The following is a 16708-nucleotide window of genomic DNA, read 5'->3' as shown; positions in this document are numbered from 1 at the left end:
GACTATGTGCACCCTGCAAAAAACAGAGAAAATTGTTCTGTTCCTCAAAAGCCAGATGCATTTTCCTGGGTACATTTCATACATGCCATGCGGCAGAATGGTTTTTTTTAGCTATACACAAGTCTCTGCTGTAAATGCTCTCTTTCAGTTGCAGTATTGCTGTAGAATACAGACATTTCTCTAAACAAGCATGATTGCTGGCTGTAATCCTTGGCCCATGTTCATGTTCCAGGTACAGCCTTGGTTAATCAACCACGCTGCACATGTGGGCGTACACCAATACATCTTGAAGAGTACTGATAAATACCCTTAGCTTCAAAAGTTGCTCAGAAGTTCTAAAAGTACACGAGAAACCTCAGATTATTAAACACCAGGCACAGAAAAGTTAACTAGAAAGGAAATTAAAACACCCCTAGGAAATAAAACTAAGGTACGCTTACTCTATAACCCACATGCAAGGAAGAATCATTCACAACAGTGCCTAGACTGCACTTCAGTTGCCAGAGATTTGAGGTCAGGGCTAAATTTTCATTTTTACCTTGCCCTGGTATACTCGTTCACACAGTGAAAGCACCAGCCAGCAATTCACCAGGAGACTACTTTCATCACGTCTGACACCAGCATAACTCAACCTATTTGCCTTCATATGAATTCAATTAGAAACAGGCTCCATACGTACAGATACGTGGTGTTGCATTTTGGCCATTCCATACATAAACTAGCTAAAACCGTTGCTTTGAATGCAGTGCTCCAGGCTTCTCCCTGCCCCCTCTTCTCACAAGCAGCACCAACAAGAAAATCCAGCAGCACAGCCTATTGAGTGCTTAATTATTTTTCTATCTCTGAGTATTACAGCAACTGGGGTCTGCTGACTTATCAGCATCTTCCAGGGACTGAATTCCTTTTACAGCCAGCTGTAATTCTCCATACAGAGCATTTCCAGGGTTGAGTCTGAGAAGAAAGAGTTAATGGAAATGGACAACAACACTGCAGAGTTTAAACCCTTTGCCCTTTTCTACTTTTTATTAATATGCACAGGCACTGGTCCCTGCTCTGGATTAGCAAGGTTTAAGGTTTCAACTTTTTACACTGAAGCTGGTTTTATTTAGAGAACTGCAACAGGGACTCTAAAACTTTAAAACTTATATGAGGTTTTCAGAAAGCTGCTCGTATAACTAAAAAAAATTAAAAATAAATCACCCTGAAGTCATATTTTCCATCACGTTTCTCTCTAGTCGGAGTCTTTTATGTTAAATTTCAACCTAGAGTGAACTTTCACTGATGAGATGTAAACTCTTGTAAAAATAGGGGATTACACTCCATTTGAAATCCTGACAGACCCTTAAGCAGAGTAAGCTAACCTGTGCTACCACAGTATAGAAATAAGAAGCTGGAGTGATTTGTGGGGCTCTATAATCAATCCGAGGATCAGATAGGATTTCAGTTCTTTTACTCTTCCATATAAAGATAATATTTGTTAAAACTGCCATCCTGGGATACAACAAGAAGTTGACGTCTGTCTGCAGGCTCCACTTTTATTCCTCCCTTCTCAAAACATGCATGTGTCATGAATCAAGGTACTAGTGACTACTAGGGAACAAGCTGATTTTCCAAACTGCTGAATGAAATTCAAAACCTACTTTCAATGGCTTTGAACTAAAGGAAACTAAAGGAAAAATATGCTTTGCTTTAATAAGCTTACGTTTTTTGGTTCCTCGAGAAGAAAAAAAAAGAAAACAAAAAAATCAGTATTTTTCCTTGTGCATCAACCATCTGTCTCACCATTATGAAATCACTGCCACATGTTGTTAGAAGTCAAGCATTTCTGTACATTGTCTGCCATGTAAAAATTCCCCCAGAAGTTTTTCGGGTTTTTTTTTAAGTAAACATGATGGCATTTTTGCAATAACAAGGCATATCTCACAGCCAAACATCTTGCTAAGTGTTAACTTCAGGCTCCACACCACTGAGCTTCTTCGGGTAAGGGGCAGATGAGCAACTTGACAGCACCCGCGCTCCAGGACACGAACAGGCAAGTGGTTTGCAGGAGTTCCCTGAGCACTGAGCAGGAAACTCCACTTGCAGTAACGCTACCGACTCTCACAACAGCAGGCGAGCCACTCCAGCGAGCCAAAAGGCGAAAGCTGTCTAATCTTGTTCTGTTTCAGCTGAATTGTTCAATAAAGTTCTAAGAGTAAGTGCAGGCAAGCTGTGCCAGGCCAAATTATTGACAGAAACATACTGTCCACCATGGCAACAAGTGGGACACTATAGCAAAAATGTAAGCAAACAGCCTGCTCCTCCTGCAGCATCTGCCAAAGGGGTTTACAGCCAAACACATGACAACTGTTACTGCTCTGCTCACGTTTTAGAAGTGGCCAGCTTTAGGGTCAAAAGAAACAACCAATTTACTAAAATCTTGCAGAGAGACAAATGCCAAAGTTAAGGGGCCTGATCCTCCCTCATCTCCACGTGCTTCCCACTGGTGGGACTCCACTGACTCTAGCATAGGTCATCCCACCCACCTTTTGTGGGTGTAGGAGAAAGGGGTTAAATAAGAAAAGAAAAAAGAATAAAAAGTAATCAGGCCCCAAGAGCAATCTGCATAAGCTTCTCTTTCTTCATGTATAGCCTACTCTGTCTTAACAAGCCAGCAGCCAGAGACACATGTTACAAGTTCGCAGCCTGGAATGATCACATTAATCCAAGGTTCTCCCATCGACTGAGAAATAACCAATTTAGTTCTGTTATTCTCATCAGAAGAAGTTTTTATTAGAAGTGCTGAGCACCAAGGAACACCTCGTTTAATCAACAAGCTTTTCCAAAAAACTGACACTGGACAGCATGCCTGAATAAAAGCATTTTTAATTGCTCAGCTGATTTACTCAGAAAATTGAAAATTAAGACTCCAAACCCAGTGAAAAAATCCATTAAACTTTCTTTCCCTGTTGAACTTTTTTGCTTTTTCATTGTAGACCAAGACAAAGTAGTTCTTTACTTTAAACCTCTTAAAGTCAGCAAACAAAAATGAAGTTGAAATCTACTGACACACCGCACTAAAAATCAGTCTCAACACACTTCAGAGAGACTCATGCTTAAACGAGACAGCATCAGCTCAGTTAAATCTGTTTATGTATTAAGTTTCATCGCCGCATTTCTGCATGCAACTTGCGGAGAGCACTACTGTCTCATGAGCGATCTGCTGACACACTTCAGCTGGGTAAGAGAAGAGACAAGGTACTTACAACTCAGTCCAAGAGACCCTGGCTGACGCTCCTTCCAAGCTCTTCTCTTGACCAAAATTCTCTGGCTACCGGGACGTGGGCATTCCTCCCTCCCTTTCCCCCCCTTCTCCCTGTCTCCCTCCCTCTCTCTCAGAGGCAGTGCTTCTCCCATTAGAGGAATTAGAAGTAGTTGGTGCCATGCTAAATTTAACAAGCTCATTAGTATTCTTCCTGTGTGCTTCCTAGTGAACTCTCCCTATTCAAGCAGCTCTCTCTAGCTGAGGGGTCAGGCGGCTAATCATTAAATCAAACTAATGTCACCCTATCACAATCGGCCTAAGAGAAGGAGGGTTTATTATTTCAGTTTATGCTAAATAAACGGTTTTACAAATGGTCTCCAAGCAAGGTCAACAGCAGCTTCAATTACAAGACAAACTTAACAAGAGTTGCTATAAACCAAGTGCTCCATATTGACCTAAGCACAAGCTCGGCTCCGCATATTGCCACTAGCAGGATTGTACAGGAATGCATATTGTAAAATAAAGGAAAGGGTAATCTTTTCTTTGCCAGAATTTGTGACTGCACAGAGACTGCTCATTCACCTCTCCCCAACCAGCTTGCTGCTCAGCTCAATTCACCCCACACAAAGGCTGAAGACCAGACCTCAATGGACCGAGTGAAACATGTTCAAAACTAGGCTCTCTATTGTGACTGAATTTCTTAACATCTTTTCAAAAAGCGGAGAATGCCTTGAGGCTAAAGGAAGAAACAGGCTAATGGTGAATTGGGAATACTGAGCAAATTTCAGAGCCCTTTCCTCCTAGCTTTTGAGGTTGAAAGCAAGCTCTTTCCTTTCAAGTTTCAAAGTCCTTTTTCCTCCCGCAGTGTCACAGAAGGATTTGAAAAGAAGGTAATTGTGCTCACAGTCCCCCTGATCAGAGCTTACGTCCTATTTCTGGTATTTCGGAATACTTCTTGCAATAATGGTGCATATAGCTCAATCCCTTAACCGTCCTGCACTCTGCAATTGCTCATTAAATGAACAATTGCTGGTATAAAATGCCTTTTATGTTCAAGGTCTGGATATAAGATAAGCATTCTAGTACTCTAAATTTGGTTTACTAAGGAAACTCTCCATCATTAAATTACAAAACTGAAGTCAGAATATCAGTCTTTCCCAGAAAAGTAGCATTTTCGGTTGCTGTGAGCCAGAAGGAAGTGGTGGGGAGGGTGCAAAAAAGATTGACGACTTAAGATTCTTAATGGAATAGATAACTAAGTAAGAAAGCCATTTCCCTCATGTTTAAGAAGGTCTAAGTTTTTGAGACTTGATATTTTCTTCCTTGAAATGATGCAGTAAAGCAGTTTCCACAGATACATTAGGACACAAGTATCTGTGCCTTCTTGCATACACACCCTGATTGCTGCTCTCTGGTCACCTTATGAGCAAAGCTGGAGGAAACACATCCCTAGGACTGTGCCATCCTTTAAAAACAGTGCATATTGTAACTGATGTTTTGTTTTGGATGGGTACACAAGTTTAAATTGGGTGCTCTTGGTTCCAAGTGTGTTACTTTCCTGCATTTGGAGCAACTGCACATGAAGTACATGCTCTGGAAATACTAACACAGATACGAAGTACAATGCTCATAATCGGTTTTAAAAATAGACTCAATAAGAGAGGCTACAAAATCTGTTAGATAACAAGTACAGTACTCTATTTGCAATGCTTAAGCATACCTTATACAAGACTTTTGTGCTTATAAATGGCATACATTATCTGCACTCACCACTGAAAATGTATAGATTTATAGTCCCATTTGTAATGGACTTTCAGCTTAGTTATTTTCCCATTACCACATGTATAGTATTTTCCAGGAACTGATTTGAGACCTTTGGAACATGAATACACAGCTCTTTACCCTGGTTTTGGCGTTTTTTTTTTGTTTATTTTGATTAATAGAATCATAGAATCACTAGGTTGGAAGGGACCTACTGGGTCATTGAGTCCAACCATTCCTAACACTCCCTAAACCATGCCCCTCAGCACCTCATCCACCCGTCCCTTAAACACCTCTAGGGAAGGTGACTCAACCACCTCCCTGGGCAGCCTGTTCCAGTGACCAATGACCCTTTCTGTGAATTTGTTTTTTCCGATGTCCAGAAAAATCTTGAGAAATCGTGTACTTACTCTTGTTCGTCATCTTTAACTTCCAGTGGCAGAAAAAGGATTTATTGATGAGGCAGGAAGGGGACCCAATCCTGATAATACATACATAATACTACACCCCTCCATAGTCTTCCACAAATGAGACACGTTCATTTTCACTGCACCTACAGCACAACTCAGCTAAGTCCCTGTTTTGAAAGTACAGAGGAAGCCAGAACCCGGTGCATCAAGACAGTTTCTAGGACTTTCAAAACAGAGCCTAATCCTGTGCTCCTCCGGGTCAATGACAGACCTCACACCAACCTGGAGGAGACAAGACTAGGCCTGTACATGCTCCAACACTAAGTCAGTGATGCCCTGCTATCAGCAGAACATGGCTTACAGCCTTTTCCAGCTGTGCATGTAATCCTTCCCCAAGAGTGCTGGGGAATCTGCTAATGGTACAGAGCAGCATAAAATTCAGGTAAACTTTTTCAGACACTTAGATCAGAGAGAGCCTTGTTAGTGCAATATCTTTACCTCAATTTCTTGATTATCTGTATGAATTTACATTGTTTGGTGCCTCCCCAGCTGCTCCCAACTAATACCAAATGGCTGAAGTTAAACAGATTTATATGAAATCACTTAAAATAAAACCACCTTTAAAATTTCATATAAGCAAACACCTACCAGATTTAACTGGGAGTCTGTATCTGCAAACCCCAGCATCAGACCTACAGGGAGATACTAAAAATCTCATTTAAGCTAAAACAAGTTCTACCTTGAGAACATAAGAAAACACACAAAGCCACAGGGTGCTGTGAAAATGTCCTGGTCAGTCCTGGCACTCTCACTCTCAGAAGGCAGTCAAGGAGGGCAAGAGGCAGGGCTGGGCTGCCTTGCACCTGATCCAACATGTCACTGATCATGCAGGACATGGGGAAAAAAAGGAGGAACATTTGGGTATATGTCTGAAGTTACTGACCTGACACTCGAGCCATCCCACTTGCCTTCAATGACTTTGGATCAAGTCGCCGAAGTTGCTTGCTGCGAACCAGGTTCCTGCACTACCCTGCCGGCCAAGCTTGATTAGCTGAACAACCAACCAGGCAAGAAGTGGAGCCTGAGCCCCAGCAATGCCCAGCCCCGGCCTGCGGGGCTGAAAGTCTCAGAGAAGCTGATGGAGGCACTAATTCTCAGCAACTCGCAGGGTGAGACTCCAAAGAAGTGAGAGCCTCACTGCTGAACAAGCCCTCACCCAGACCGTTTCCACACAGGCTTTAAAATAACAAAAACAAACAATTTAAATCAAAACAGCTGAAAATCATTTTCTCCCTTCCCAAGTTCAGGGCTACGTGTTTCTCCCATGGCAGACAGTGGATTATTGCAGTGATACTTAACACCACTCATGAGCGCAGCCCCCGGCACTCTGGTTTAGGTGTTAGTGACGACATTGACTGCTGCAGGAGAAACACTAAACCCTGCACCCAGGTATCGAGCAGGTGGTGGCTTTTAAGTTTACCTTCCTGGGGCCTACAAGGTCCAAATCCTGCTTGCTTTACTCATAATGTAATCAGGGGATCCAATGAAACTACTCATGCAAAGCAGAGCAAGAGGGACTGATGTTCAGCATCAGAAATGCTCCAACCATTGACTGTGAACGGTCTGTGCCTGGAAAATGTATCGGAGATGTTTGTCAGTATGTGGAAATGCTGTACCATTAACTTGATGAGGAAAGGACTCTTAGTAGTAAGAGTGATTTGTAGTTCCTTTGGACAAAAAAAAAAATAGAAAGGCTTAATGCATAAGTAGAACACATTTGAAGGTAGAACTAATTGCAAAATTAACATCTAGTGTGTGATTTCTCCTTGTAAGCTAGAAGACAGGCAAAAACATCTCCCTTTCTTAGTATAGTAAATTTTATATTTTGATTTTGCCTCTTCAGGATTGGGAAACTCACATGAGAAGAAAAAAATCTCTTGTAAAAACAATCTTACTTTTTCATTTCCCCTTTTAAAAAGTGTTCCCATCTTACAAAATTCAGCAAAGACTGCAAGTTATCATGTGACAGCCTCAGCAAGATAGAACATTGGGTCCAAGCCTGCCGATCAGGGCTAAAACTCAAGCTCTGCACTTTCAGAATATCTCCAGGATTATTGCTCTTCTCCAACATCTAGGGAGACTCAAATATAATTTGGAGAAAGACAACTATGGGCATCAGGATCTGACTACTGGCAACCATTTCTCAGAAGGGAAAAGCTCCTCAGCTTCTTGCAAGACACTCAAAGGGATCCTGATCTGAAAACATTATGAAGTTCCTTCCATTAGCCACTTATTAGACTGTTAGTTACTGCTTACTTTGAGCAGGCTAATTAGTTACATCAAAGGCGCTACAATAAATTCCCAGGAGGGTTTTAGGGGGGAAAATGTATTTCTCAACCATCTAATAGAGCATTTATGCCTCTCTGAGGGTAACTGCCTCATTTCACTCAGACACTGGGGGACATATTCTGTGGTGCTGTCACTTTTCACCAAGCCAGAAGCAACACCAGGCCTTAAAGCTGTTTTACAACTCTGTTTGTAGCCTGATATAAAGTTGATTACCCATCCTTAGAAGCCATAGAAGAGTGAGAGGAGTTATACGCCCTTTGGTGCACCATCTCCCTTTGTAACATTACAGGCCAGACACGTTGGCCTTGACAGAATAAAAAAAGTTACTTTAATTAGTATTGCATACAAATAGAGTTGATATTCCTTCCATTTTTCCTTCATGGGTTCAAACTGCTAAATGCAATCATTAGCCAATCGTTAAGTAGTTTGCAACAAAGCAGAGCCATGGCAACCCTTCAGTTTAGATGGCAGATATAACCTAATTCATTGTGAAATTTATTTATTGCTGCATCCTTTTACACAGTTGCATTAAGACTCAGTGTTTCCATTATATTGCTGAACTTCTGGCCTCTGAAGCATAGCAGCTGTTTAAAAATATGTCACGGGTTACTTTGCCCTGATTTACAATGGCTGCAATCTCAGTTGTGAACAACAATTTCATCAAAGTCTAAGGGCAAAATTTGAATGCCATCAATTTTTTTTTAGTGTGTAGATGTATCGTATATGTATTTCTATATGCAAGTATGTATAAACATATGTGGTCACATGTACTCACAAATTCCACCTTAGATTCCCTAAAATCCAACCAATTGGATATAAGGCTCTGTGTGATACACAGATGTCTGCATATACGTGTCCACACAGGCATGCTGGATACCTGAACACAGAAATGAGACTTTTTACATTCCTCATCAGAAGTTTAAATAATTCAGGAGAAAAATGCTGCAAAAGAAATGCAAGACTTAGAGAGAAGGATGTTTTCAATCAAAGAAAAAACTTCCTAGAAAATTCTTGAGTCCTGTACACGAAATGATTTGATGCTTGGAATCATCTTGTGGAAATTAGTGTATTAGTTAAAAACTGGAGACCTTCTAATCTATGGATATTGCCAAATATTCCTTTTACCAGCTCTGCTTTTCCCCCAAGAATTTGGTATTCTGAGAACCCCAAACCTGATGTGTTTAACTAAGTTAAGTGTTCAAATGCACTGTCTTCCTTGCCTGGAGACAGCTCCCTAAAAAAGAAAAGTCTCTCCTTAGGTCTTAAAAAGTATTTGACCTTCTGAAAGACTAGCCTGGTTTTCCACCCCTCTGCTCACTGTCTTCTTAGTTTCCTCTGCTGAGGACTATGCACAGGCTCTGGCAGAGATGCACACTGCCACACTACCTCACATAGTTAGCATCTTCACATACCAATCATTCAAATACTGCTGCTACACAAGCAAGCATCAGACTGGATCCAAGGACATGTGCTCACCTAGGGAAGGAATACTCTTGAAAGCTTTGGAGAGAAGGCTTGTGATACAGAGTTGAAGAATTAAGATAACTGACCACAGCTTATTAGCCTCTGGGGTCCCCTTCCCCGGATGATGGGTTCCTCCTTGCCAATGCCTCTCTCCTCTCTTCTTCACACCCACTGCTTCTGGCCAGGCTTCCCAGCCTCTATTGGGGTCTACCAGTCCTGCCTGCTATATTTGAGAAGGGGCAAGAAAGCCTGAGACACACCAGCTTTTTCCAGCTTTTCAACATGACCTCAGAGCAGGTGGAACTGCATGCCAAGCAGATCAATTAATGGATAAAAAGCAAGTTAGCAATTAATGTTTTCTGTTGAGTTCTAGGGATGGGCAAAACTGGTTTTGAGACTTCATTTTTTTCACTTCTGCATTTGTCTTTCTAACCTCAACGCTCTGTAACAGATTCGAGAATAAACTGGAATATCACCACAAGCTTTTAACAATCCAACCACATGCAGGTACTTAAGTGCCTGTCTTAAGCAATATTATATATATCCATTTATCATTAAGCAATGGACACCTGAGATCAGAAAGACAGCCAAGTTAGTAAAACACTCATGTTCAGAAAGAAAATGTGAGAACAATTTTATTAAAACAGCGCCCTCTCTTCCTACTACACTAGCCATGGTAGTTAAAAAAGAGCATTCTTAACTTGTTAATCATGTTTTGATGGTTTCATCCATGCACAATCTGGCAAAAGGAGATTTCAATGTTTCCTTATTATTTTTTCCTTATAATTTTTGGCTACCTAGATTTCCAGGCAACATTAATTTCATAGAAAATAAACTAAGTTTTATCCCCCCAAAAAAGTTAAATGTGTGATTTGTATAGGAAGGATTGTGGAGAAGGAAAAGGGAATCACCTGAAAAGTTCACTTGGCTATATACAAACAAGCAAACTAAAAAAAATAAATAAATCTGTGCATACTGCCCAGGAGTATAATCACTTCTGTGTGCTGAGAAAGAATGCAAAACTGTAGCCAATAAAGAGGGATCCATTCCAATCCAGAAAGTATTCCAACAACAGAAAAGAATTACTAAATTTTACTGAAAGGGGCCTATTTTTAAAAAACAAAGTAGGAATGCCTGTTAAATGTACCTCTACGCATTCTAACTATTTCTAAGCATGCAATAGACTTTTTCCCCGTTACGGCAGAATCCAAACTAAAAATTATTTTCCTCCATTTCAGTTAATAAGATTTGTGTGATAAAAAGGTGCAGCACTGTTGCATTGAACAAAAGTGAGGCAAAAGGAAGCAAAATGAATGTCAGAAAGGGTGTTTCCTCTTAAAAACAACAACAAAGAAAAAAAAAGGAAAAGACTAGATATTTTTTAAAGGAAAATGTAACCTTCACAAGCATTGCATACACAACTCTCATGAGGGACTGAACCTCCAAGTTATTGCAAAAGTAAAATAGTGAAGGGAGAATTCATAGGAACTCTGGACATGAAGATCTTTCTGCTCCTCAGATCTCACCATGGTCCTCCATAAGTCATTTCATTTCTCACAACTTTGTCTTCTTCACTCACCAAGTGGGTAAAATACTGAAACCTGATTTCATAAGAGAAAAAGCATTTTTGCATAGCAAATAAGTACAGTAACGATGGAAGGATTCAAGGTCCATTTGATTTATACACAGAAACATCCAGTTAGATCAGATGGCAGAATATGTTCAAGTCAGCCCAAAGCTGTCCTACAAATCACACTGTATAGTAAATGCTCTAATTCTGCAAAACACAGCATGTCTCCCACTTCTGTTACGTAAAACAATTGTCCACAACTTGCACAACTTGTCCACAAATACTTAACTATTGGCTAATAACTATTTACCACGTTCCCTCCACAGGAAAACAAAGGAAAATAAATGAAGAAAAAAAGTAATATCAGAAGTAAACAAACAAAATCAACCTTTAAAGTGTGCTCTGAATTAATTATGTCTAACCTATCCAATCCTCCTGCTACTATATGATCAGCAGAAAAATCTCATCCCAAGCATACTCCTTTCCCCTCTTCATATCTAAACTACCTGAATGTTCTGAATGATGCTTTTAATAATAACATTTCTGAAAAACCTGAATAGCAGCAGTGGTCTTCATTTACCAATGTCCTCTATGGACTGCTAAATATTTGAAGAAGCTTTTTTCCACGCAGTGGTCCATCTTGCTGGCACCAACAAGAATTCATTTTTTTCCTTTATAGAGAAATCACGGTCTTTTGGAATTCCAATACAGATCTCTCTCTTGCATCATATTGGCAATTTTTTCAAAATAAGAATAATACTTTTATGCTAATATCATTGTTTGGACCAGTGTTAGCACAACTCCTGTAAAAGTGAAAAACGGCAGAAGATAACCTGTAGCCTAAACACTTTAAGGTACTTCTACAGTTATCCGTGACAATATTGTCAACTGTGCCACAACTACTTGTTGTATTAACAAAACCTCCTTGAAGAGGATATAATATTTTAACACATTCGTCCTATAAAATTCAATTAGCCTTTTATAGATGCACCAGAACTCTAACATCAAAGCTGTAAAGAAGAAATTCCCATTAGAAAATGCTAGGATTTCATGGCAAAAAGACTGACAGTCCACAGCCTTCTCACAGCAGAATACATATTGGGCTTGCTTGTTGCAACTCCTTTTTAAAGACTAGAAAAATTCTTTTCCAGAGCAGTAAGGTTACCAGTCAGCTCCACTGAACTACGTACTTCCCTCTCTTTTGGGTCTTATCTTCAAAAATCACGGAAACAAAGATGTAAACTTGGACATTAAAGAGTGTTAACATCAAAGTACGTGCACTACTTTTGATATTAACCAAAGCCTTGAACCAGCAATCTAACTGGCACAAATCAGGGGTGTCTATATAATTTCAGAAAGAGCTGAACTGAGCTCTCTGCCATGGCCTGCATTTACTCACCAACTTTTCAAAGCGCACTATCGCTGTATGTTTTTACTACTAGCTGCCAATCAAGCAAGCAGCAGGAATCCAAATTCACTTCTTGGCACCTTCACAATTCATCTGTCCACATTCTTGAACACATGAAGCCTTCTATTTGTTTCCTTTCCTTAAATACACTTTCAAAATTTTAATGGCTCAATCCAGAGCAATTCCCTAATGTAGGGGCAAATCATAGTCTGTATCATATCACTGCCTTTTGGTTTACATAAAAATTACTGTATACCATCTCAGAGATTTTATTTAGAGATGTTAGGACTTTTTTTCAGCTTTGTCCCACCACAAACCTCCACGAGACACCAGCATAACTACAAAACCCTTTCAAGGTTCCTGATATAGTTTGTGATGCGAAGTCAAAAGAAGGTGAAACTTGCCATTTTCCAAAGAATTAAAATGAAATCAAGTTATGAAAGATATTCTGAGAGGAAGCCTGTCAAAGCCTCAAGTTAACTGGAAAAAAGAATATACTAATGCATAAAGGAATTATGTAAGCAGATGACAACAATACACATCTATCAGATATATCCACTCTTACATCTGAATCTGAATATCCCAACAGAACATCAAATTCTGTCATAGAAAAGAATATTTATTCTCTCCTAACCTTCACCATTTCCCATGAAAACCTTGGGTTTTGTCAGCATTCACACACACTCCTTCTTGCTCTTGAAGATGGTTCCAAAGCCCTCTCATAACTTGTATTTATCTGGGCCTGAATTTAAAGGCATGACCTTACAAAAAGCTAGGCAACACACTCAAGCAAATGCGAGTCCTGCAGAAAAGGCAGTACAAAACATGCAGGGAGACAGCTGGGCAACACTTTGGTTTTTAACTTACCCTTACACTGTAACTTACCAGCTTAGTTCATATTGAACATATTCCTCAAACACTGAGGAAAGGAATGCAAAGGAATACTTTCATATACCCAGTGGGCTTGTGAACCACTCAGAAAACTAAAAGAAGACATGAAGGTAGAGACTGACTATACATCTCTTTTGCCAGGCTGACCATAATATCTGTCACTAACCGGAAATTAGGAAAACTATACATGGTCTTAATGAAGGCTAGCACTTAAAAGTGTGGTCCAGGAGTGATCATAGTTACCTTCATAGAACAGGAGTAGCTTTGTAGAAATGTCAGACTTGCACATCAGAAGCTGGATTTACTGGCAAAAAGGCTTCCTCCTCAACTGCCCCACAAGACAAAACCACTACTCACTTCAGTGAAGTTTCAAGCAAGAAAAAATAGCGGGATAAGGCCAAAAGGAAAATGGAAACAAATTACACCTTAAACCAATAAAATAGCTATGGCCCAGCAAGTTCTCTCATTACTGAGAAGGAATCAGTAATTAAAATTTTAATGGAATGCAAGCAGGTTTCTAAATCATTAGGAAACAGAACACAGAGTGTCAACAATATTCCAGTACTTAAAGGGGGACTACAGGAAAGATGGGGAGAGGCTCTTTAGCAGGGAGTGCAAGGATAGCACAAGGGGTTACAGTTTTAAGATGAAAGAGAGAGATTTAGATTAGCTATCAGGAAGAGATTTTTTACTTCAAGGGTAGTGAGGCACTGGAACAGGTTGCCGAGAGATGGCATGGATGTCCCATCCCTGGAGGTGTTCAAGGTCAGGTTGCATGAGGCTTTGAGCAACCTCATCCAGTAGAAGGTGTCCCTGCCCATGGTACGGGGATTAGAACTGGATTATCTTTAGGGTCCCTTCCAATGCAAACCATTCTATGATGATTCTGATTGTATGAATATGGCTGAATATAAGGTTAGAGGAAAAAACAACGACAACTGTTTAATCCACTAGGACTTTTTCCTGCAGCAACTCATCTGAGCATTCCAGTCAGGGAAGTCCATTACATGATGGCAACTACCTACTCTGTAGCAGTAAGTCCCCTTTCCCACACTGCAATATTTTACTTTTAAGTACTTGAGAGTAGGTATGCATTTTTGCCACAAGTGTAAACCAAAACCATCATATAGTGGTTTTGAAGCATTACACACTTATGGACACAGAGCTATTAGAACATAAAAAATACAAGAAGAAAAATTATAATTTGCATGCAACACCAAGCCTGCAAAAGAAAGACTTGGCAAAATTAAGGCTGCCTGTGCACCATTTGTTATAACTTCACATGTGTAACTACCATCTGCTTCAAAATGTATACAAAGCAACGTGCCATTTTTCTTCTGCAGGACCCCAGCTTCATCCAGTGTATGGGGTGGACAGCATGTGTTTAATGAGCAGCTTGTCACTACCTGGTTCTTCTCTCAGAGTTCACTGTGTGGCCCCTCCACCGCACGTGCTGTGCTTCATTGAAGCCCAGCTCTCCAGATAGAATTATTAATTTCCTCCTGGGCTTTCTCTGGCGCTCATCACAATAATATCTGAGTGCTTCATGAATATTAACAAAATATATTTTACAACAGTTCTGTGAGCTGAAGAGATGGTATTATCCACTACCTAGAGAGACTACTCATTTAATGCCCTTAGTTGTTGGTGCCCAGTCTAAAGAGCCTAAAAACTTGGGTTCTCAGCATATTTAGCACAAGATCTACTTTATACAGTGTATGTTTTTATGTTTTCAAGAGTTATCTACTACTGCACTTGTTAGCATGCACAAGTGCTTGCCTTTTGGAAAATCAGCTGCAAGTCACATACCAAGGAAACAAGAAACACACCATATTGCTGGTGTTCACTTGCACCAGGCGATCAGAGCTTTAGGTGTGCTGTAAGTAATGACACCACAGAAGTTCCTAACTATCTGCACTTTTGCAGTTAATGTGTTTTAAAAGGTGGGAGTTACTACTGAAAGTTTCCTCCCTTCTGGGGCATTGATATATAGTGTCTCTCCTGAGCAGATATATTATCTAAAAGGTGATTTCAATCTTTCTCTATTTTCAGATAAATACGCTACCTTCTACTTTGTTATGTATTTTAGTGAAAATATAGGAATTTATACCACTTAGACCATCACCTCTCTGTCAATGCAGCAAAAGTTGGCCAAGGGGGTGACAGGGTGACACGCTTAAAGGGAGGAGAAAGAGAAGAGAGGGAAAAATACTACAGTCACATGCCCTGTTTCTTCAGGCTACCACACTAGGAAGGCATGAATACACGTGATCATATAATTAAAGACTGCATTATGATGCACAGGCACAGAGAATCCCATGTTGGGATTCCTGATTTTGTGATATAATAATATTCATTGAATTTAATTACTTCCATGCAGCTTCATACAGTATAAAAAAAGCAATAAAGAAAAAAGCAGAATAGAAAACTGAGTATGGCAGCCATAAGAAGCAGGTGATTTGGATTCAAGACACTGATCTCATTCAAAACCTCAAGCAAAACACCTTGTAAGCTTAGTAAGTTACCATCCCCCAAGACATACACGGCAGAAAATTATGGACAGCTTGTCAAGGGTCACAGAAGTTGCTGATAACAACAAATTTTGCATGTTGAATTCCACCCCAGGCTTTGAAGATGAAGGTTGCACTAGTGAGGATGAATTTTCTCCTTCTTCCACTAAATTGTATTACAGGTGTTCCAACTTTCACCTTGTTGTTTTTAAAAAGCTGCATCTGCCTACAACAATCTCCTTCTCCCAGTCCTATTTGCTATAGCAGCCCCACTCTCCACCAACCTGTCATCTCAGATCCATTCTCTTCAGCCAATATATATTAGGTGTGAAAACTAAGCTGTTCGTTCTATTCCTCATGGGAAGAATCTCCGGGCTAGAATATTCCCATCTTCTCTCTTAATCTGTCTTTTTCTTAATCTTCAGTCTTGCATGCTAGTCAGCATGCCTCATTCTTGATGATTCCCCATATCTCCCACCAGGTTGCCCATCCAATGCCAATTCACTGAGCATGGGGTCCTTTCTTTACCTTCTTCAGATGGGATATTTTCTCTCATGTCCCGAGAACTCCCACTCCCCAACCCACATTCAATTAAAGAGAAACTTTCCCCCATCATTCTCAGTATTGAGCCCTGAACTAGCATAGGAAAAGAGAGATGGGGTGTCTTTCACATGATATTCAGGACAGTGGAGATCCTGAAGGATCATCTTCAGTTTCCTCTCGCTTTACATTGTTAGCATTGCCTTTTCTTTGATGCAGCTGGCTCATAATAGTGACAGATAAAAACCACAGACCTAAGGTCCACTTGCACGCTTTGCAGGAGGAAGGAAGATAACACCTAAGGAGTAATTATCCCTGCAACTTTCATAGTAGCAGTTAAGTCTATGGAAGCTGATTGATGCCGTTTCATACAATCAGAACAATAAAGTAAGACACAACCCACATAACCCTAATGTAATCCAGTTGTCTACCTACACTCCTTCTATCATTAGCAGACACCTCCAAATGGTGATTCAGCTTATCTCAAAGTGGAAGGACTCATCCTTTGGACGTACATCACTATAGATCACCTTGATAATTAACGTCAGTTAGATGTCTAAA

The 16708-nt window shown here is 40.2% G+C and overlaps 1 protein-coding gene across 4 annotated transcripts in view; it reads right to left on the bottom strand.

The window, feature by feature from the left end:
* Window positions 1-16708, bottom strand: part of GLI3 (GLI family zinc finger 3) — a 211403-nt gene that overhangs the window by 144427 nt on the left and 50268 nt on the right. Inside the window, exon 1 of one of the 4 annotated variants that reach the window (XM_054059829.1) lies at window positions 3246-3342. The exons of the other annotated variants lie outside the window; for them this stretch is intronic. The gene's annotated coding sequence lies outside the window, so the exon portion shown is untranslated. Of the gene's footprint in view, window positions 1-3245; window positions 3343-16708 lie in introns of those variants that run through there. 4 annotated transcript variants of the gene reach the window in all.

Source organism: Cuculus canorus, chromosome 2 (assembly GCF_017976375.1).
Source record: "Cuculus canorus isolate bCucCan1 chromosome 2, bCucCan1.pri, whole genome shotgun sequence".
Classification (NCBI taxonomy): Eukaryota; Metazoa; Chordata; class Aves; order Cuculiformes; family Cuculidae; genus Cuculus; species Cuculus canorus.
Note: the sequence above shows the minus strand (reverse complement) of the source record. Positions and strands in the feature narration are given on the sequence as shown.